We start from the raw sequence: 25,336 nt of genomic DNA on the forward strand, positions 1-25,336 counted from the left end.
ATATATATGTATATATAATATATACATATATATACATATATATACATATATATGTATATATATGTATATATATAAATGTATATATATATGTATATATACATATATACATACCAGTACATCTGAATGTATATATATATAATATATGTATACATATATATGCATATATATATGTGTGTATATATATATACACACATATATATATGTATATATATATGTATATATATATATATATATATATATTTTTTTTTTTTTTTTTCGGTACGCGGACCTCTCACTGTTGTGGCCTCTCCCGTTGTGGAGCACAGGCTCCGGACGCGCAGGCTCAGCGGCCATGGTTCACGGGCCCAGCCGCTCTGTGGCACGTGGTATCTTCCTGGACCAGGGCATGAACCCTCATCCCCTGCATCGACAGGCAGACTCTCAACAACTGCGCCACCAGGGAAGCCCCGAATGTATATTTTTGTATACTTTTTCCTTTCTCTCCCTCTCTCTCTCTTTTTTTTTTTTTTTTTTTTTTTTTTTTTTGCTGTACGCGGGCCTCTCACTGCTGTGGCCTCTCCCGTTGCGGAGCACAGGCTCCGGACACACAGGCTCCGCGGCCATGGCTCGCGGGCCCAGCCGCTCCGCGGCATGTGGGATCTTCCGGGATCGGGGCACGAACCCGTGTCCCCTGCATCGGCAGGCGGACTCTCAACCACTGCGCCACCAGGGAAGCCCTCTCTCTCTTTTTGGCAATGGCTCTTGGAGCTTCCTGCTGCACATCGATATTTTCAGGGATGGTTCCATCTTCCTTTCGGGTCCCTTGGAGAAATGCACATGGTGGCCATGATCTCAGCTGCTCTCCCTCTAAAGATGGTAACAAGTTGCAGCTGGAAGAAGTTTAGGCTGTGCCTCTTTGCCAAAGAAAACAAATCCAGTATCTCTCTTATGGGTTTGTTTTGCCAAACTTTAAAAGGAAGGCTGTACTGAAATGGTGTCTTTCACCTCAAGTTGTCAAACACTGCTAGAATTAAAGGAATGATAAACTTTCCCATGTCTTTGGATCTTATAACTTGTCCGGGTGATATGTGAAGACATGCCTGAAGACTATTCTGTGGTCACCTCAGTGTCACAGACACATGCAAGTATGTCCCCCTCTCCTTCATTGCCCTCTACCCCACCATCTTTTACTCTCAGGAACTTGGTCTTTTAAGGAACAGGTTTTGCTTTTGTGCTCTGAAGTCAAATGCTCTCCATAGGATTCTAACAAATGTTTTAGATGTACCATGGGCAAATCTTCATCTATTTTGGATTATCAATGTTTTCATTTTTAGTGTAGTTCTTAGAAGCCAGGGGAATTATTATGAAACCAGAAGAGTTAAAAGAAAAATTTAGGTTTTTAAAATCCATATCCTCCAAGAGTTCCATCCACAGTAAAGCCTTCATTGAATGCCCCAAGAGGAATTGATGGCTCTTGTATTTGCTCCTGTTATATGTTTTATTCTTCCTTGTATTGTATATTAGTTTCTTACATTTCTCTATTTCCTTTTTCCTCTACAGTGATCTGTACAAAATAATTCAATAAATGCTTTCTGAATGAATGTATGTTGAATGAATTTTAGGGACGTGAAATAGTGCATATAAATAAAATTAATGTACTAGTAGTTGATATTATGTGTAACACGAAATTACTTTCTGAAATTTATCAAAAGGTACTTAATTTTTAAAGAAATCACAGAGCTCTTAATATGTGGTCACATCAAGTCAGCATTCATACAAATTAAGAACTCTGTCAACTTTCAGATGTCTACATTGAAGGACCAGGAACTCAGAATTCAAAGCACAAATTTCCAGGCTTCTATGGATTTAAATTATTAAATGAATATTATTTGGAGGCGGCTATAGGCTTGAAAAGTGATCTATGTAATTAAAGCTTTCTTTCTCTAGTAGCTGAGTAAGTTTAAATTCCATGTCCTTGTACTGAGCAACTGGGGAGTCAAGGGTGGGCTTGAAGCAGTCTTCACAAATAAGCTCAGGATTCAAAATTTGCCAAGAAAATTTTTTTTTTAAATTTGCAAAAGACTTATCTGAGACAAAAGACTTTTGTATTTTACCAGATTTATCTGATATAATAAAAACCCACCTGTTAGTTTATAAAGGCTACCATGTCTTAAAATTAACAATGGTTAGTAAACTATAACTGTGGAAAGGAAACAACTGTTCATTGAATGCCATCTGTGGATCAGGTACTATGGTAGGTCTTTGACATATTCATAATGAGTATAATAAAAGTTTATATAAACTTTACAAAGGGCCTAACATTTTTCTAACTGTTTTATGTATATTCACTCCTTTAATTTTTTTTTTTTTTTTTTTTTGCGGTATGCGGGCCTCTCACTGTTGTGGCCTCTCCCGTTGCGGAGCACAGGCTCCGCACGCGCAGGCTCAGCGGCCATGGCTCACAGACCCAGCCGCTCCGCAGCATGTGGGATCTTCCCGGACCGGGGCACGAACCCGTGTTCCCTACATCGGCAGGCGGACTCTCAACCACTGCGCCACCAGGGAAGCCCTCACTCCTTTAATCTTGACCACAATCCTATTAAGTATCATTGCTCTCATCCCCGTTTCACGTTACAAGAGATTGAAGCATAGAGAAGTAAAGGGACTTCCCAGAGTCACAGTGCTAGAAAGTGTCAGAGCCGTGGTTGTGTCAGTCACCCAGAGCTGCTGTAACAAAGTAACACAAACTCTGTGGCTTCAAACAGCAGAAAATTACCACTCACAGCTCTGAAGGCTGAAAGTCCAAAATCAAGGTGTCCGTAGTGTCATGCTCTCTCTGAAACCTGCGGGGAAAATCCTTCCTGGTTTCTTCTAGCTTCTGATGTTTGCCTGCAATACTCGTCATCCCTTGGCTTATAGTTGCAACACTCCAATCTCTGCCTTCATTGTCACCTGTCTTCTCCTTGTGTGTCTCTCCTTTTCTCATAAGGACATTAGTCATATTGGAGTAAGGACTCATCCAGCTCCGGTATGACCTCATCTTAACTAATTCCATCTGCAATGACCCTCTTTCCAAATCAGATCTCATTCTGAGGTAGTGGGAGTTCGGATTTCAACACATCTTCTGGGGGACACAATTCAATGCATAACACCCCCCATATCCATGTTTATTTTAAACACTGCATTCTGCTATGTCTTTTTCTGTGAGGTAATGTTTTCCATTTCAGTGATTCTTTATTAAACTTTGTTGTATATTGTGCACTATGAAAACAGTTCGGGTGGGTAAACTTTTTGTTTGTTTGTTTGTTTGTGGTACGCAGGCCTCTCACTGTTGTGGCCTCTCCCGTTGTGGAGCACAGGCTCCGGACGCGCAGGCTCAGCGGCCATGGCTCATGGGCCCAGCCGCTCCGCGGCATGTGGGATCCTCCCAGACCGGGGCACGAACCCGTGTCCCCTGCATCAGCAGGCAGACTCTCAACCACTGCGCCACCAGGGAAGCCCGGCTTTGTTATTTTTTAATGCCTAAAGGCAGTGGTTATCAACTATTTTCCACCTTAACCCACTTAGTGGATATGGCATGCTCCAATGAGTAATAGCGGCTTCAACAATTCACAAGTGGACCGTGGAGATGTGAAGTGTCTGAGTCTCCTGTAGGGGAAGCATATCAAGGAGAAATTTACTCCCTAAGTGATCTGGAGATGCTTCAAGAGGGGAAACACTGTCTGCCTCACTCATCCCCTAACCCAGGGGAGAACTCTTGCCTTAAGCTTGGTGCAGTAGAATACAATTGAATTCTCACTTCATATGAAAAAGAAATGAAGAAAATATTCACTTTTCTTCTTAGAAATGCTTCCTTTTTTTCTTGCATTTAATTACATGAATTGTTTAAAAACGTACACAATTTTTAGGGAATGGGTTTCAAAAGGAATTTATTTTCTTTCACAAAATTTAAAGTATCAACTATATATAAATGAAAAGGCACCTTGAATAAGGGATGAAATAACAATATTATGTGATGAACACATAAGAAATACTTCTAATTTGGCAAAATGCTCCAAGTTGTCTAGTATACTATGTTTCTTCTCCAGTATTTAGCTAATTTTTGCTTGTAATGAAATCTCCTCTCCTGGTTATCCTTCATCCTTTGATGGCTTTCCTGTTTCTGCCCAACAGATAATCATAGCAGAATCACACTAGGATCCCTTCTCTTCTTAGTTTGTATAGTTTCCTTATGTACTGTCACCCAGCCCCACAGTATAAAATGCCTATATGTGCCAATTTCTCCCAAATACTTTTCTTTAGCTTTGATCTCTCTCCTGGTCACCAGACTGGCATATGACACTCCCTCCTTGGTATTTCTGCTTGTTTAATAGGCTTCTCGGACTTAAAGCAGGATTCTTGATTTTCACCTTCTTCCACATGGTGTATCCTTCCAGTTTTCCCATTTCAGAAAATGACACACCCGTTCTCATCTGGACAGCAGCTGTAGCCTCCTAACTGGTCTCTTACTTCCAATAATGATTCCTCTTCAGTCCATTTCTCCCTCAACAGCTAAGGAGATCTCTCAAAACCGTAAATCAATGATGTTCTTCCCCGGAGTAAAATCTTCCAATGAATCGTTCTCTATTGTGTTTACAATAAAATTCAGACTTTTACCTTTGCCTCTAAAATCCTACAGAATGTGATCTCTCTCTACTTACACCTTTGACCTCATTTTCTACCGTATTTCTCTTGTTATTACTCTCTAGGCCATTGATTTTTATTCACTGAACACTAAGCTTCTTCCTGCCTATGAGCATTGTTACTAAGTCTTCAGCATTTTCCTATGTGTGGCTCTTTCTTGTCATTTGCTTCTCAGTCAATTCAAAGTAGCCACACAGTTACTTTCTATCTCATCACCAGATCTGGATTCTCCACCCAGTGCTTCTTAATACCTGGTAACTTCTTGTTTATTTACTTAGTGGTGTATTGCCTCTTTCCCCCTTATCCTACCAGAGTGGAATCTTGTCTGACATCTTACTGTAGCCAACCTGCCTACCACAGTGCCTGGCATCAGATAGGCACTCATTAACTCTTCATCCATGAACTTAACAATTCTTCAATGACTGTCTACCCTGTACCAGGTACTCTGTTGAGAGCTAGGATTCAACGGTCATCATGATCTAGTTCCTGTCCTCTCAGATGGCTAGAGCTTAGTGGGAGAGACAAATGACCATGTAATTATGATGCAGTATAAATGCTATAGTAGACACAAGCACAGGGTGTACACGCCCTTTTCCTAAGTCAAAATTGATAGACTAGAATCTATAAGCTTGTCAATGTGATTGGGAACACACATCCTTAAATGCATTACTTTACACTTTCCTGCACTGAAATTTCCTTGGACGATTTGTACCTCTTTCTAGGTGTTTTGAGTTGCCTTTCCTCCTTCACTATTTAGAACTGTGAATCTCTATTGTGATTATACATTGGAATCACCTTAAAATTTTTTTAAAATACTTATGCCTGGATCCCATCCCCAGAAAATTTGATTCAATTGTTCTGGGGTGTGGCTTGAACACTGGAATTTAAAAAAATCTCCCCAAGTGCTTCTGATGTGCAGCCAGGGTTGAGAACAATTGCTCTAGATGTCTTATTCCTCATTTTATAGTCTGGGGATAATCAGCCTCTGCATCAACTGGGAATTGGTTAGAAATGTAGAATCTCAGACCCCATCCCAGCCCCACTGCATCAAACCTGCATTTTTTTTTTTGTGGTACACAGGCCTCTCACTGTTGTGGCCTTTCCCGTTGCGGAACACAGGCTCCGGATGCACAGGCTCAGCGACCATGGCTCACGGGCCCAGCCTCTCCGCGGCATGTGGGATCTTCCCAGACCGGGGCACGAACCCGTGTCCCCTGCATCGGCAGGCAGACTCTCAACCACTGCGCCACCAGGGAAGCCCCCAACCTGCATTTTAACAAGATAGCTTTCTTTGGTCTAGAAGACCCTAGTGTTATTCCCCAAACTTGTAGATCTCACTATACATTTCTTCCTCAAAATCATTTAGAAACATGATAATTGAGAAAAGTCCCCAAATCTGTCTCTAGGAGACCTGGTTGTTAACATTTTTCACCCAAAGGACTGCTCTTTTCTACCATCTATTGCTTATTGTCTTTAAACAAGATCTCTATACATGACCAACATTTTTTTCCCCACAGTTTCAAAGTATTTATTTTAAAACAAGCTTTCCTGTGGAAACATGTAAGTAACTTTATGAAAATTTTAAATAAAATATTACTGGCATCTTCTCCTCATGCATAAACATCCTCACACACACACAAAATCAATGATGCAGAGAAATAATTAAATCTATAAATTAGGAAGTAGTAAGTGAATAAGGTAAAGGAATATTACACACATGCTAAGATATAAAGTTTTAAGTTTAAAACAAATAGCTGATTCACTTTGTTATAAAGCAGAAACTAACACACCATTATAAAGCAATTATACTCCAATAAAGATGTTAAAAAAAAATTCCAGAGGGCTATTTGGTAAGGTGAGAGAATCTATAATGTCATAAGTTTTTGTTTTAAATTTTCTATTTCTCAAGAAGTTGTATAATACATTTTATTTCTACAGGACTAAACTTTTGAAATTCATTTTGTGTTTTAATTTGAGCAACCACTCTGTGTTTCTGTTCCTACTATTGCATGTTGAAACCATCAATGAGTTCTCAGTTCTGAAATCCACAGAAACATTTTCCTATCCTTCTTATTTATTTAATTTTATTTTTTTTTAAATTGTATATGTTTAAGGTGCACGACATGATGATTTATACACATATGCATTGTGAAATGATTACTACAATCAAGCTAATTAACATATCTTCTTACACAGTTACCATTTTGTGTGTGTGTGATCAGAGCACATGAAATCTACTCAGCAAATTTCCAGTGTTCAGCACAGTTTCTGCCTTCTTTATGGTCCAGCAAGGAAGATTTTAAAAATGGTTGACTCAGAAGTGATTAAGGTGTTCTTTAATATTTCATCCTCAATAGGAGCCATTATCCAAGCAAAACTTCTTTTCTTTTTTTCAAGTCACATCCCGTGTGGAAGGTCTGTATCCTTATATATACCAATTATTAAAAAATGTAACCACTGAGGTGCAATAAAAAGATATTTCCAGTTTCATCCAAATATCCTCATTAGATTTGCTTCTCCAATTACAGATGAGACTCCAGGAAAGAACATCTGGGAATGGATGGGCGTCATTTCTGAGACATGCAGAGTGTGAGACTATAAATTTTAATTCTGTGTCTGAAGGCAAAGGGATACCTATATTTAAAAAAGAAAACACCTTAAAGAATGGTTCAAACCCATTGACATTAGAAAAGGATATTAAATATTCCAGGGAAAATGATCAATAATGAGGCAGTTAAATAAACTGAAAGGAACTCTGCCTCTGAAGCCTTAGGGAAGAAATTGAAACCACATCTAAAACCCACAGCAAAAAAAAAAGTTAGCTGGGAAAAGCACCTGGCCCCAACAATGCTATGACTGAGCTCATAAAAGTGGAGGGCAATTATGTAGCTAGTACCCTGTAAAATTTGTCAGTGCGCATGGAAAAACAGAGGAATAGCCAGAAGCCTGGGACAAATCAAACAGTAAAGACTAAACAAGGGAGAACGGAGAGCAAGAAAGGTTCACAGATCGGGCCCGGGAAATCTCCCTGATTTCCCATCAATCCAGCTACATGCCACAAATGCTTCAATAAACTATTTTAAGCACAAGAGGTACAAGACAGTCCCAGGAGGAGAAAGGAGAAGTAGGGGACGTTTTCAGAAAGGAAGCCGAACCACCTAATTAACTGCAGCAGTGGAAGTGGAGTCATCTTAACGTCTTGATTATCTTTATATGATTGAGTTGCAAGCTCTCCATCAAGAGGACAGTTTTAAAATGAAGAAATTGTCCTGCAACTACACCGTTTATTTAGCCCACTCCTCCTCTCATAATGGAGTCAACCTGGAAGCTGTGGGTCGTAAGATGTACGGTGGATATTGAAATTGACTTCACACGGGTTATAATAATCATGACTATCATATGGGAACCCGTCACTGTGTCATGAGAAACAACACAGAAGGGGTGGCAAAGAAAGTGACCAAGAAGCAGCGACTGGCACAATCTGTTGATTAAATGGATGAAATTAATAAATTTCCTTTGGTTGGGCACTTAACTCATTTTCAAGTTGACATTATTGTAATTAATGCTACCATAAATTTGCCCTAAAGTCTGTTTCCCCACACTTAAGAGCCTGTCTTAAGGCATAAATTTCAAGGAATGAAATTTATAGACTAAAAGACATTAAACTTTTGGAATCTTTTACTAAATTCTCCTAAGTAGGTCTCTATCTATTGATAACCCCCTAATGTCAGAGAGTTCCCTTTGCCCTGCATCCTTGTAAATACTGTGTGTAATCATTTGAAAAAACGCATCTTTCTTATGCAAAAAATACATAGTATTACATTTTAATTTACTTTGCATCCCTTTCATTACTTGTGAAGCTGTACATTTATTTTCTATGCCAATTGGCCCATTTTTTTAAAATATAGGGGCTATTCTTCTTTTCCTTACTCAATTGTAAGTTCTCTTTATATGTACTTGAAGTGCGTGAAATCTGTGAGGACTTTGGTGGGGCTACTGAAACAACAACATAACATTTATGATCTGGGAGTGCACTTCTCATGTGCTCATTTGTGGGGTTATCGCTGCGGCATGGCATAATCATGATGGTAGCTGTTACAATAAAACCCATTGGTTCAAAACACAGTAGCTGAAAATTACTGAAATGCTTGATTACAACATTAATACATTAAATAAATGAATATAGCTGTTTTTTTTCTTCTGAGAAAATGTAGTTGTTAGAATTGCAAAGAATTAGAATTATCAAAGAATTAAAGAAAGACTATGGTCTTCTTCATGGATAAACAAATGAATTTAGATGAGCATATCAAGTTTTAAGTAGGATGGGCTCCATGTTTTCCTTAGCAAACTTTTTTCATAGATACCGCAAAGATAAAATTCAGCATTTAGACAGAATCCTGGATTAGGAAGTGGGGAAGATTGACAGGAATTATTTATGTTTTACCATCCTGATGGAGTGATCATTTGAAATTTAAATAGTTACAGGAAAAAAAAATTAAGGAAAAGCAATTCTTTTTAAGAATGATTACATGATTAATTGTAATTTCATGAGTACCAAAGACATGAGGCTTTCTTTGAATCTTATTACTGTAGCAGATATAGAATAAGTGATGTTGATTTGTCAGCATTCTGTCTCATTCTAGAGTTACTAATGGGTTGAACAGTGTGTTCTGTGAGGCAAGGTTTACTTAAAATATTGAAGAAGCGGTGCACCACCAAGCCAAAAGTACCAATGGTTGGATGAGTCAGTGATTGGTAGGACGTGACTTAAAAATTTGGCTCCCTCTAAGAGAAATGAAGATAAGAATATACTTCTTATCTTAGAGTTGCATTATTTTCCTTTTTATTAAAATTAATTTTTATTGGAGTATAGTCGATTTACAATGTTGTGTTAGTTTCTGCTGTACAGCAAAGTGAATCAGTTATGCATACACATATATCCACTCTTTTTTAGATTCTATTCCATATAGGTTATTACAGAGTATTGAGTAGAGTTCCCTGTGCTATACAGCAGGCTATTATTAGTTATCTATTTTATATATAGTAGTGTGTATATGTCAATCGCAATCTCCCAGTTTAGCCCTCCTCCCCTTTTCCTCTTGGTAACTATAAGCTTATTTTCTACATCTGTGACTCTATTTCTGTCCTGTAAATAGGTTCATTTGCACCATTTTTTTAGATTCCACATATAAGTGATATCTTGTGATACTTGTCTTTCTCTATCTGACTTACTTCACTTAGTATGATAATCTCTAGGTCCATCCATGTTGCTGCAAATGGCATTATTTTGTTCTTTTTTAAGGCTGAGTAATATTCCATTATATATATATATATATATATATATATATATATATATATATATATATATATATATATACATACCACATCTTCTTTATCCATTCCTCCGTCGATGGACATTTAGGTTGCTTCCACGTCCTGGCTAATGTAAATAGAGCTGCAATGAACATTGTGGTACCTGACTCTTTTTTTTTTTTTTTTTTTTTGCGGTACGCGGGCCTCTCACCGCCGTGGCCTCTCCCGCTGTGGAGCACAGGCTCTGGATGCGCAGGCCCAGCGGCCATGGCTCATGGGCCCAGCCGCTCCGCGGCACGTGAGATCCTCCCGGACCGGGGCACGAACCCGCGTCTCCTGCATCGGCAGGCAGACTCTCAACCACTGCGCCACCAGGGAAGCCCTACCTGACTCTTTTTGAATTATGGTTTTCTCAGGGTATATGCCCAGTAGTGGGATTGCTGGGTCATATGGTAGTTCTATTTTTAGTTTAGTGGGATTTTTTTTGCGGTACGCGGGCCTCTCACTGCTGTGGCCTCTCCCGTTGTGGAGCACAGGCTCTGGATGCGCAGGCTCAGCGGCCATGGCTCACGGGCCCAGCCGCTCCGCAGCATGTGGGATCTTCCCGGACCGGGGTGCGAACCTGTGTCCCCTGCATCGGCAGCAGACTCTCAACCACTGTGCCACAAGGGAAGCCCTATTTTTAGTTTTTTAAGGAACCTCCATACTCTTCTCCATAGGGGCTGTACCAATTTACATTCTCACCAACAGTGTAAGAGGGTTCCCTTTTCTCCACACCCTCTCCAGCATTTATTGTTTGTAGATTTTTTGGTGATGGCCATTCTGACCGTTGTGAGGTGTGATACCTCATATACTTCCTAAGAATATACTCCTTATCCTAGAGTTAGGTTATTTTCTGGATCCCTTTTATAGGAGAAAACTGCTGTCTACTTCAAAACACTGATGGGTCTCCATTACCTGTGAAGATTACAGTTAAATTCCTTTTTGATGATCATCAAAAAGCAAATTGACATCCTTTGCTTTTGCTGTCACTTCTGGTACTAACAGAATGAATTGTTTTTGTAACCTGTGGGTGGGTGAAATTGGCTCATCAGCCACATATACTCGTTAGCCCTGGCAGAAGCACTGTTTTTCTTAGTGCAGTAATGGAACTAGATATAAGTAGCCATTGTTTAAGAGGGCTTAGATTTGAGTCCTGATTCATAGAAAAGAGAATTCTCAGATGCCTTCAATAAATGATTTGGCTTCTTCATGACCCTGGCCCCATGGTCATTTCAACCAGGTAACGAGCTATATCTTTGAAGAATCCCATTCTCTCCTTGGGCATCTTTTATAAACACATCTGACTGTAAATTCCCAATTACTGTTTCTCTTTCTACCTCTTGACATTGCAAAAAAATTCCAATCTTTATCCCTGGAGAGATTTTGCATGTCTCTCTGAGTCTTTTCTTGTAAGGACTTATTTATTTAATCATCTTCTGGAGGTTTTTTAGAGATCCTTACTATTTCAGTGTTTCTCTGAATGCACACTAAATAGTCTTTATACCTTTATAAGGTAGCATCCACTACTTTACATAATAGTCTGCCCATTATTTCACCAATGAGAAACAGCAGTCTCACCTATTATAATACACATCATACTTTTAACATAGCCTAATACCATACTACTTTTCTTGGATGTTGTGTTATATCGTTAAAGTTGCCGATAGCTCCAATCCTAAAATTTCTCCTTCTATATTCTATTACTCTGTAGTTATTACAGTAGTTTTCAACTGGGGACAATTTTGTCCTCCCCCACCAAGGGACATTTGGAAATGTCTAGAGACTTTTTTGGTTGTCAAATCGGTATAGGGAGTTCTCCTGGCATCTAGTGGGTAGGGGCCAAAGATGTGCTGAATATCCCACAATGCCCTGGAAAGCCCACATGACAAGGAATTACCTGGTCCAAAATGTTAATAGTGCTGAATTTGAGAAATCCTGAGTTAATATTTTAGACGCAAACACAGACACTTTCAGATTAAAATTCAATTTGATTTGGTCCCCTTTTTCATACGTCAAGATTCTGCCTCTCATTTACTGTTTGACCTTGCATAAGAAATTTGCCTTTTCTGAACCTTGATGGTCTCATCTGTAAAATGGGTGCTATAGATCGAATTGTTCCCCCTCCCTAATTCATACGTTGAACTCTAACCCCCAGTATCTCAGAACGCAACTTTATTTGAAGACTAGGACTCTAAAGAGATAATTAAATGAAAATGAGGCTGTTAGGGTGGGCCTTAATCCAATCTGACCAGTGCCTTTACATAAAGTGGAGATAAGGACACACACAGAGACACCAGGGACACTAGTGCTCAGAGGTACAACCATGTGAAGAGGCAGCAGGAGACTGGCCATGTGCAAGCCGAGGAAAGAGGCCTCAGAGGAAACCAGTCCGGTTGGCCCCTTGATCTTGAACTTCCAGCCTCCAGAACTGTGAGAAAATAAATTTGTTATTTAAGCCACCCAGTCTGTGGTGTTTTGTTATGGCAGCCCCAGCAAACGAATACAACTGGGGTAAAATGATGGCTGCCCTGCCAGTCACACAAGATTATTGTGAGGATATAGTGAGATAATATTTATGAAAGCACTTTGAAAAAGATGAAGTAATACATCAATTTTGACTCAGTTAATTTTAGTATATTTTTAATGAGGAGAATCTTTTCTATAAGGATAAAGAGTAAGTTAAGAGACTAGAAAATACATAAATGTATATATTTTCTGGAATAACTGTCCCTAAGTAGATGTTCTAGGAATGGTAGGATGGCTTTGTTCCAGGGTCATCTATCTTTTTCAGGAAATCACTACATGATGATTTGGGGGGTCCTAGGCACTTTTGCTTTCGTGGGTCCCTTCTTCCATGAAAAATTAAAGACCATATTTTACAATTGCATTGGCATAAAGATGAATATAATACAGGCTGGACTGATTATATATTTGTTGTTATTATATTGAATTTTTATTTTGTTTTAAAAGAAATTTAAATGAAAACATTATAATGGTCCCCTAGAAGTACTGTATACAGTGCCTACTAAAGTCTACACTGCACTGGTCTTATTGCTCTGAGATCCTCAACATGCAGCTTCTACTATGGGGCCTAAAATGGTTGTTTGTCTCTCACTATCCTGTCCACATTCCCTTGTGTAAAGGGGGCAGATGGAAGGTCTGTGCCCATGCATTAAATGAGAATACTCTAAGAGTGGCATACATCATTTCTGCACACATCCTATTGACCAAAGTTTAGTCATATTGCCCCACTTTGCTACAAGGGAGGCTGGAAACTATAGTTTTAGCCTGGTATCTATATGTTAAGATCATTAACAGACATTTGGTCATGTCTAAAACGTCCATAATACACTCTGTGCATGCCAAAAGTCCTTGATATTTGCAGGACCATTTGGTCCTATCCAAAAAATGCTTAAGACATTTGATGCATGTTAAGAAGTCCTTGATATTTGGTCATATTTGGTTCTGTCCAAAATGTTTATGGAGACATTTGGTCCATGCCAGAAGGTCCTTGGTGTTTGGTCTTGTCCAGAACCATCTGGCATGGACCAAATATGCTTATGGACATTTTGGCTAGGATCAATTTCAAGGACCTTTTGTAGTAGACCAAATGTCTTATGGTAAACCCCCACTACTATTAGCTAAATGAGTTAACATATATCAAGTTCTTAGAACAGAGCCTGGAATATAGTAAGCACTGCATAATTGCTAGCTCTAGAATTATTTTTAAGACTATGGGTGAAAAAAAAAGAACAGATATTGAGGGATAACATCTGCCACTCATATGAAAATGATAATAGTTTTCAGTAAAATGAACAGCAAATCAGTTGTATGATGGAACTGTCAGTATAGGTATAATGTATTGATATTTAAAAGCATAGATAAACATTAGCCAGTTTTGGACTTTAGTGAATACATTTTTATGCAATTAAATATTAATGTGTGTGAGTGTGTATGTGTGTATATCTGTGTATTTCAGTATTTTTAAAATGAAAGACCATATATTTTTATTTCACTAGAATCATTCAGTGGCACATGGTTAGGAAAAAATGCTTTCCAAATTATTTAAAACCTCTTATAACCCAGGATCAAGAGACATTTTGAGGTAGATACATTTTTTTGTTAACCTTATCAACTTATCTCTCCATTAAGTGCCTCCCCTTCAAAGAATTTCAGTGATCCACCTACTCCGAAATCTTGCTTTTAGCTTTCCAAAACAATAGCTGGCAAATTAGTAGAGTGGTTTTAAGATTGTCTTTTGGGTAATCCTTGTTCCATAAAAATAACTGGAGGTTTGTGATCACAGATAAAGAAATGGGATTGGCTCAAAGTTCCAGCCTAGGTGGTGATGTGTACTTGGGTTGGTGGGCTTTTCCTGTCCCACTGACGCCTGGTCTAGAAGGCCTCACAAGTTGGAGTTTAGCTTACTCAGCTTACTCAACATATTTTACCCAATTTTACACCATCATCAACAGTATGCACTTAACTCCTTCATACTGATCTCAAGCCCAGGCAGATTAGACTCATTGAAAAAATCTCAGGAGAAGCAGTAGCTAGAATTTCTGTCATTGGCTATAGGAAGGGAGACAAACGTCTGCGAATGTTGATGTGTGTGTGTCCAAAACAATTGGAACGGACATAGGATGGGGTAAATGTAAAAGGAGATTATACTGAACTTTGCTTATGGTGTCCAAGAACATATGCTGAATGAATGAGCATATGTGTTCTGATAGTGTCTTTCAGTCCTGCCAGACAGAAAGGAGTGAGTTGGGTGTGAATGCAATGGAGAAAGAGATCAAGGCTTCATCATGTCTTATTCATCTTGGTATCACCAGTTTGTTCAATAGTACCTGACACATACTTGGTATTCAATAAATATTTCATAGATGACTGGCTAAATGAACAAATAAAGAGTAGTGGCAGGTGACAGGTGGCATTCATTTGAGGAAAATATATAGGGGCAGGTAACACTGCACTGTGGCTGCCACCACACTGCATGAAGTGGGAGGATGGTGGACACCAAAGAATTCCTGTTTGCCTTTGAGAAGTTGGAATCTCTTTAGGAAGTTAGTATAAATACACTGAACACTTGGATAATAAGAGGTGACAAGTTTAAATTTGAGGGCTACTAGTATGCATGCTTAAGGAGCATTAAGAAAATAGTTCTTTACAGACTTGTGGTTGCCAAGGGGGAAGGACTGAGGGAGGGATGGATTGGGAGTTTGAGATTAGCAGATGCAAACTATTATATACAGGATGGGTAAACAAGAAGGTCCTACTGTATAGCACAGAGAACTGAATTCGATATCCTGTAATAAGCCATAATGGGAAAGAATATGAAAAAGAATGTATATATACGTATAACTGAATCACTTTGTTGTACAGTGGAAATTAACACGACATTGTAAATCAAATATACTTCAATGAAATACATTTGAAAACAGAAAATAGTTCTTTAAAAGGTGAACTATCTTAAATTCACTTAGATGAGACTGAGATAATCCATACTTCTTATCTGTTATTGAGCAAATCCCAAATGTTTTCTTTTCAGAAATCATTTATTAAAATTTACACATGCATAGAGTTGTAATTCTTGCCAGACAAGAGTTCAATCTATGAATCCATTCATCAGTCAGTAAACTAACAAATAAAGATGGTAGAAAGTCTGTTTTTTACCTCTCCTTCTGTGTATTTTTTTTTCTGTCAATTTTTTTTATTGGAGTATAGTTATTTACAATACTGTCTTAGTTTCAGGTATACGGCAAAGTGAATCAGTTATACATATACTTATATCCACTTTTTTTTTAGACTCTTTTCCCATATAGGCCATTACAGAGTAATGAGCAGAGTTCCCTGTGCTATACAGCAGGTTCTTATTAGTCATCTATTTTATAAATAGTAGTGTGTATATGTCAATCCCAATATCCCAGTTTATCCCTCCCCCCTTTATCCCTTGGTAACCATAAGTTTGTTTTCTACATCTGCTACTCTGCTTCTGTTCTGTAAATAAGTTCATTTGTACCTTTATTTTTTTTAGATTCCACATATAAGTGATATCATATGATATTTGTCTTTCTGTGTCTGACTTACAACCAGGAAATCCGTCAGTGGATGCTGGAACCTGCCCTGCTCTCCCGGGAGCACGTGGATAACTCCTCCCACTAGGAAATCCTTCTGTGTATTTTTGAAAATATCCAGCAAGTCTCTAGATAATGTTCCAACTCTCCACAAATGAAGAGAGCTCTTGTTTAGGGGGAGAGCTTGTCAGATTGCGCCACTGCAGTTGGCATCGGGTGCTGGCCTCAGTGATGGTGACCCGACCCCTCTGATGATTTGGGGGACTCTTGGGTCATACGTATTCTGATAGTGTTTTTCGGTCCTGCCAAACAGATAGGAGAGAGTTGGATGTGAACGCCTTGGAGACAAAGATCAGTTAGGTTGGTCTTTTGAGGGTATTCTCAACGGTTGAGTTTCGTGACAGTGGGGTGGGAAGTGCGTGCAATGGTAGAGGCTTTTTGACTCTTTAGGGAAGAAATATTTCCTTTCAATTTCACATCAAGTATGAATTGTGAGGCAAAGGAAGCCAAAAATGGTTACTCTCGAGGAATGATTTAACTAATGGTGAAATATGTAATTGGTCTTTTTCGTTCTGACTCCTTAATTAGGGTGTCACCAAGAGAAAAATCTGTCAATATATCTATGGTTTAAAAATGTTTTTTATCTGTATCATATTTTATAATGGACTTATGCTCATAGCAAAAACTTGTAAATTGTAGAAAAGTATAAGAAAGAAAATAAACATCTCTAATTCTAACTCTCAGGAAACGCTTTCGAGGATATTTCATGAGCATCTGCACACTGTAGGACCCAACACACTTTAACTTTAGAAATATAACTTTAGGATAAATATTTCAAACTGAACTATTGCTAGAAATGGTATAGCTTGTTTCTTTAAAAAAGTTAATTAGATTTATTGTTTTCACCCGTTAGTGATTTGACTGCCCGATTTTGAATTTCCATCATATGGAAAGTTTTATGCTAGTTACATAAAAGCGCCACAGCTTTTCCATTCTCAGCATTGTCCCACGGTAGCTATATGACACTCCTGAATAATAAACTTTTAAGTTAGAAGCATTTAGTCACCCCACAGAATCCTGCTGACGATATCTGCAAAATGATAAACAAATGTTTTGGTAGGAAAGAATCACATGTATGAGATAGATAGTAGAATCTTAGAGTACAAAGCATTTTCCAATGACCTCATATCTTGTGAAAATAGCTCTGGGAAGTATGGTGTATGTTGCCCTATATTGGCCCATAAATTGTCTTACTGTGATATGGATGAAGAAATTGACGGGGGAAGATCAAGGCATTATAATTTTACCCAGGGCCGGTAGCTGACTGATGTGGATGGCCCTATATGTGTGTGAGGATGTTGACCCTAGTCTTCAGGGTACCCAAGGAGGTTTTGTGGGAAATCCTTGGGGCAAAGCTCGGGCTTATTCCTGGCTTACTTACTAGCTTGATGATTTAGTTTAACCCAAAGTGTCTCAATCTAAGCTGCAAAGTGGAATCAACTGGAGAGCTTTTAAAAAATACTGTTGCCTAGGTTCCACTCCCAGAGCTTTTGATATAATTCTGAGTTGAGACTCAGATATCAGTATTTTAAAAGCTCCCCAGTGATTCCAACATGCAGCCAAGGCAGGGATTCCCTGGAAACTCTGAACTTATTCCCTCATCAGCTACCACTACATCTAACAACTTCTCAATAACTTCTAGATATTGTTACCATTAAAAAATAATGATGGCTTAGAATCTAGCCCAAAGCATATACTAAGGTAGGAGGAGGTATCCCCAGAGTATTTTAAGACCCTGTACCCTACCTACACCTATACAAGAATGAGATGCTATTACTTTTGAAAAAGAAGAAGCATCCAATGGGATTTCTGACTATACACACCTACTCCTGTGACCTGTATCTGCTTTCTGTAGTTCTACTCTATGCATCATTTTCCTGATCATCTTAAAACGCAGTTGCATTTCCAGTCTCAAAAGTCTATTCCTTATTTATTGCGTTACTAAGGGAAGGCAAAGAGAATATATATTTAGTTTTCAAAATAATTTATATTTGGTGAGAAAATACTAAGCTCATTTTGGCAGAAGCCATTTATCTAATTCCAGTTCCAACTGATGATGGTTTAAATAAAGGCTCAAATTCCTTAAATTCTTTGTAAGTAACCTGCCACAAATCGACCATGAGATGTTTGATTAAGAGATGAAAACTCACCAACTTCACTAAGTATCAGGGATGCAGCTGCTGAAACATTCAATGCAGGCCTGAGGTCTGCAGCTCTCCCTTTATTATGTATGGCCTCTCAATATTTCAACTCTCCTGCCGTTGTGCTTATTTAAAAAAAAAACATTCTGAAATCATTCAAGTGCAATGACTTTCTACACACATATATTATAATGATAAAAGACATATTGCAGGATCTTTTTCCATATGGTGCTAACAATTTGGATTTTAGTAGCAGTTTTTATAACTTGCAGCTCACCACTATAATGTCAGAACCCGTGAGAATAAAATAACTTCTATTTTAAGTTTTAGATTCATTTGCTCTGATCTCTCAACCAGAAAAAAGGACTCTAAAGGCCTCTTTGTTCTGAATGAATTTTACTTTCAGTTCACTACTACCCTCTCAGCCTATTAAGGCTAAGAATGTTCTAGTATCTCTTCTCTTTGTTCACTTCCTGACATTTATTGAACCTGTGCCACGAGGGGCAGGCTGTCACCACAGTTAACAAACTGACCTTTATGGCAACGGACACCAGTGTAAGGGAAACCATATTTTTGAAAAACATCACAGTACTAGAAGTCTGTGTGCTGAAGCCAAGCAAAGGCTCTCCTAACTTTTAAACCAAGTCAAGAAATATGAGAAAAAGCAGAGTAGATTAACTTGTTCTGAGAAAATTTAAAAATTTGACTTGGAGCTGGCTCTTAAATTAGAGACACATTTCATAATCATTGGGTGGTTTTGAAATGCCTGAAAGCTCACTAGGGAAGATTAACTTTTAAACATTTCACACGGCAATGCTTCTTTCCAAGATGGCAGCATTTTTCTTGGACATCCCTTTTGATATAATATTGGTATATATGCTTCATTTTAACAGACAGCTAATTGTTCCAGGAAAGATGGTTCAGAAGGATACTTTGATGACTGCTGGTCTGAGTAAAGAGATTGCTTGTCTAAATATTAAATTCTTTTTTAATGAGTTTTTTCCAACTTAATTGAGATGTAATTGATGTACATCACTATATAAGTTTAAAGTATGCAGCAGAATGGTATGACTTATATATATTGTGAAATGATTACTGTGATAATTTTAATTATCATGCATCATCTAATATAGTGGAATTAAAAGAAAATGCAAAACAATTTTTTTCCTTGTGATGAAAACTCTTCGAATCTAGTCTCTTAACATCTTTCATACATATCATATGGCTGTGTTAACTACAGTCATCATGTTGTATGTTAAAATTATTAAATTTCTACAGCAATTTGTTATTTCAATTCAGTAGAAGGAGGAGAAATGTGGCTCTCAAATGTTCATTAAAGCATCCCATTGACTTCAGATAGTGACATTTAGAAGAATTCAGGGACCAGATAGTAAGGTTCTTGGAAACCTTTCTTTGCTGATTTGTTTGTATGCGTGGACTCCAGATACAGTGGATTGGAATCTAGATGTAATTTGGTGAGATGACATTCTATCAGGGCTTGCCTGAATCTGGGAGATCCAGTTCAGCTCTCATCTCCTGACAAATCTCTCATCTTGAAGATCTGGATAGGCTGGTGGCCTGTGAGAATCAGTGGATCTTGAAGCATTGCCTTCTTTGTACTGCAGGCATATAAAGCCTTCTGTCTTTAATTGTGGGTAATTTGCTCAAAGTGGAATCCTCGATGGTAATTTAGATTTTTATGGTATGAATTTCTAAACCCAGGATTTGATCAGAGCTGTGCTAGGAAATAAGACACACCGTGAGGTGCTAGGATGTGCCACATTTTATTCAAAAGACAGCTACCTATGGATTGAGGGTTAAAGATTTTTTTCTAGGTAATAAGACGTTTTATTCTGTCCGTTTTATTCATGGCATGTATGTGACAAATTCCCAACAATCTGCAATCGATTTACTGGAGTTCAGAAAAACATCAGTTGCCATGAATTAGTCACAGTCTCAACATAACTATGAACTTTGGGGGTATGTTTGATTTTTCACTTCATGTAATTGAACAGGGACAGGCACTGGTGTCTCCATTCCTTTCTGATAAAGGCATGAAGTTCTCTGTCTTTCTTTCTTCCTGGTAATTACTAACCAATTCTTTAAGAGAATTAGAATATTCGCAACATTCACCCTGTCTCAAATTGTAGCGTCAGGTTTTCCTCTAACTTTGGGATTAATTCTTCAGAGATGTTTCTGTGTGCATCTCTTTAGAGGGCTTTTCTTACTCATGCTACCTGGCACAAGGTAGAAGAGAGAAAAAGTCACGTTCCTTGTTTTCCTTTCAGTGCGAATGTTTTTTTCCAATAAGAAGTAAGTAGTTTCTGCCTCTCTACATCTGACTGCCATTTAATTTTTTTTTTTTTTAGGAAATCTCATTCCTGCTTACATAAAATTGTCTTATTAATAAATTCTAACTCTGTTATTCAAAACAGAGTGTATGAAATGTGGCTAGTCTGAACTGACATGCTCTGTGAGTGTAAAACATGCTTTTGAAGACTTAGTGTGAACAAAACGATGTGAAACATCTCAATAAGTTTTAATACTAATAACATGTTGAAATAATATTTTGGATATATTTGGTTAAAGTATATTATGAATGTTAAATTTATGTTACAACTTAAAAATTTTTTTAATGTGGATACTAGAAAATTTTAAATTGCATTTCTGTCTTGCATTATATTTCTGTTGGATAGTGCTGTTCTAGCATAGAAATTGTTTTTTCCTTCAAGATCCAGAAAACTATAGATACTTAAAAGATATTTGCTAGTTAAACCAAACTTGCCTAGAATTTCAAATTTTTCTTAATTATAATAATAGACAATAAAAACAAATTTGACAAAACAGAAATTTTAAAGGCAGGATGCAGGTTGTTAATAACATAATTAGAGATTAAAATATCTTACTTGTTTATTCATACAGCTAATATTTATTGAGTACCTCCTATGTGCCAGACATTGGGCGTACTGAGTATATACAGTAGTGAAGAAGACCTTGGTCTTTGTCCTTAAGGAGTTTTCTGTTGACCATGGTGTTATAAATGCTTCTAAAAGGGTAATTACAAGGTGGTGGAGGAGATAATAGAATATTAAGCCCAGAGTGGTGGTACAGATGGTTTGGAGTAGGCAGTCAGCAGAGGCTCCATGGTGGAAGTCATACCATTTTAGTAGGCAAGTTTCTCACTCCTGTTTTAAATTAATCCAATATTTTACATAAAAACAGAAAGGACTAGGATATCCCCACTCAGAAACTCCTGAAAGATTACAAATGATAAAGTAAGTAGAATTTATTTACCATCTGACAAGTCCTGTAGTTTAAAGCACGGCAGATTGGTTCACAAGAATAAAAGCAGCTGAATAAATATTCCCTCTGAAATTCTCTTTTTTTTTTTCTGATTTAATTAATAATTAAAACACTACCAAATACAGAACTTATGTGGCACTCCTTCTTGACAGGGTGATTGAAAATGATTCATTAATCATTGCCTGTTATTGTGAAGATGGTGTATTGGATGAAATATGGGCTTTGCAATTACATAGACAGGAGGAGTTTGAGTTCTTGGGACTTTGGGCAAGTTAGTGAATGCTGAATCTTAGCTTCCTCATTTGTAAATATAGTACCCAAATGCATTTATGAGGATAAGTGATTAATATATGTAAAATGCTTAATGTTATGCTGGTACACAGTAAGTAGCAAATTAATCATTAACATTATAACTTGGGAAAAAAATAGAATTATTTGAAAGAAACTGTTAAGTGTATGAAAAGTATAAATTTGGTCATGAAAGGGGGGAAAAAGTTAAAAAAAAAAGAATGCATAGATGATTCTTGAGTTGGCAGTCTATAAGTGAAGATACTTTGATTAGGTTTTCCTAAAAGTAGTGTTTCTTTTCCTTTTTTTTTAAGATTTAATTTTATTTATTTTTGGCTGCTTTGGGTCTTTGTTGCTAGGCGTGGGCTTTCTCTACTTGTGGCGAGCGGGAGCTACTCTTTGCGGTGCGCGGGCTTCTCATTGCGGTGGCTTCTCTTGTTGCGGAGCACGGGCTCTAGGTGTGCGGGCCTTAGCAGTTGCGGCACACGGGCTCAGTAGTTGTGGCATGCGGGCTTTATTTAGTTTTCTCTTCTTTTTCTAGCTTTATGAGCAGGAAACTTTGATTATTGATCATAAACCTTTACTTTTATTTAATATAAACATTTATATATTGAATATTTCCCTCTATACACTGTTTTGGCTGTATCCCACAAATTTTAATGTTGTATTTTCATTATTATTCAATTTAAAATATTTTATTTCCATTGTGATTTCCTAAGTGACATATAAGTTATTTAGATGTGTTGCTTTATTTCCAATATTGAGAATTGAAAAAAAATTTTCTTTCTGTTATTGATTTCTAGCTTAATTCCATTGTGGTCATAAATATTCTCTATCATTCCAGTTTTTTAAAATTTATTGAGTTTATATATAAAAACTAGTTTATATTAGTTTTACGACTAATATGTGGTATATTTTAGTGAATGTTCCATGTCTACTTTGAAAATATGGGTTTTCTTTAGTTGTTGGGTGATGTGTAGTACAAATGTTGATTAGTTTAATTGGTTAATAGTGTTATCCAATATTCTATGTTCTTACTGATTAATTTGTCGATTTTTCCATCAATTACTGAGACAGGTATGTTAAAATCTCCATGATCGTAATATTTCTGCTCCTTCATTTAGTTCATCAATATTTGCCTTATACAATTTGAAGTTATTTTATGAGGTGCACACCAGTTTATGATTTTTTTTCTTCCTGATAAATTGAATATTTTGTTATTCTAAATATCTGAATTTATCTCTGATAGTGTGTCTTTCTTACAATTGACTTTGTCTCATGTTAATAAAGTGTATAATAAAGTAAACATTGGCTTTCTTATGTTAGTTTTGGTAGATTATATTCTTTTCCATCCTTTTAGTTTCAGTCTTTCTCGGTCCTAATATTTATTTATTTATTTATTTAGCATTGTTTTATTTTAAACAAATTAATTGTTCGTGATAGATATTAGTTCACTGTTACAGTCAAATTCTGATTTCAAAGATGGAGGAAGTATGTAATTCAATATCCTCAGTGAAGATAATTCTTTCTTGAATATATTCCATGTTACAGAGACAACTACTGCACATTCCGTTTACTTATAGTATAAGCCACTCAACTTTCTTTCAGAGCCTAAATGTTCTAGTTTTAAGTCTGCTTTCAGCAAGCTCCATTTTTGTGAACTCTACATCCCACCACAAGTATAAAACCATGCCCTCTGCAGACAAAGATAGGTGAACACTTTGATAATTCGCATTTTCACAAACACATAAAAATACAGTACTTTCCTGTTTAAAGTGCAGTCTAACTCTAGAACAATAAGGTATTGTTAAAATAAATAGTAAGACATTTATGAACTTAAGAAATAAACTATAAATCAATTTGCATATCACTAATGCCAAACAGTACATATCTGTTGTTTTTCTTAACTTTTAAAAAATTTGAATATTTTATTTTCCCCCAGCTTTATCGTGATATAATTGACATAGAACATTGTGTATGTTTAAGGTGTACAACATGATTTGATACTTTTTTTGTCATAAGTTGTGGATTTAATTGCATTAATTTAAATGTTACCTTTTGTTGTAAATTCACCACATACTCCATTAAGATTAGATACCATATTATCTAGTTCAACAATGCTATATATAAAATAGATACCCAACAAGGACCTACTGTATAGCACAGGGAACTATACTCAGTATTTTGCGGGTTTTTTTTTTTTTAACCTCTTCTTACTTTTGTGGACTTAACGGAAGTGTTGAATTTATCTTGACATTGACTTTATCCGATTATTACAGCAGCAGACGTGTGTCCTCCACTCCCAGAGGAAGAGAAACTCTGGGGGAACCACTGTGCCCAGGGAATGGCTCAGACACTGTGACGTGATGATACTCCTCTTAGGGTTGCCTAAGGATGGGTTCTTAGGAGCCTGCAGGAACTAGCAAATTAATTCATAAGCCAGCACAACTGTAAAATATCTGGGGGGAAAAAAGTTACACAAGAAAAGTATTAAACTGAGGAATCAAAAGAAAGCCTAAACAGAGAAAGATATTTTGTTCCTGGATGGGAAGACAAAATACCAAAATATTTCCAAATTCGCTAGAATAATCTATAAATTCAGTGTAGTCCAGATGAAAACTCTACAGGATTTCTTAAAGGAATGTGATAAGGAAATTTCAAAATTTAACTGAAAAAAAAATGAACAAAATTATCTAACAAAACTTTGAGAAGTAAGATTACAAAAATTGCAATAAAGATAGAGTAATTAAAATGTTATGGAAGTTGTATAAAAATAAAACAAAATCAGAGGAATAGCATAGAGTCTTGCAATAGACCCTTATAAAATTGAACTTAGAATATGATACACTCACTGTGGAATGGATGGATTTTTCAATAAGTAGTATTGTGACAATTTGGTAAAAATAACAAAGTCAGATATCTGCCCCATACCATTAATTAAGTAAATTTTAACTTGGGTAAAGACCTAACCAGTATGTGTAGCCCATGTATGTGTGTGTGTGTGTGCATATAGAGAATTAGATGTAAGAGAATTCTTACATAAACCCCTACAGGGTTATCAAAATTTAAAATTTTAAACTTCATATAACCATCAGTGTAATAAACAAAGTTAAACATCTGTCACTGGACAGAGTGGAAGAAAATGGACAAACTGGAAGAAAGATTTTATAATATTTGAAAACTCAAAAGATATGTATCCATTATACATTTACAAAAAAATCAGCAAGAAAAATACATTCCAAAAGAAAAATGGGTAAAGGATAGAAATTAGCTGTTCACAGGAGAGGAAATATAAATGTTCAATTAACAGTTGAAGTCAGAACACTAGTCATCAGGAAAATGCAAATTAAAATACTGAAATATCCTTTTTCACCCATCAGGCTAGCAAAAGTACAAATTATCAAGTGTTGTTGAACGTGTGGGAAAAATTACGCTCATTTATTTGATTAT

This window comes from Mesoplodon mirus, assembly GCF_964341445.2.
Source record: "Mesoplodon mirus genome assembly, chromosome: 16".
Classification (NCBI taxonomy): domain Eukaryota; kingdom Metazoa; phylum Chordata; class Mammalia; order Artiodactyla; family Ziphiidae; genus Mesoplodon; species Mesoplodon mirus.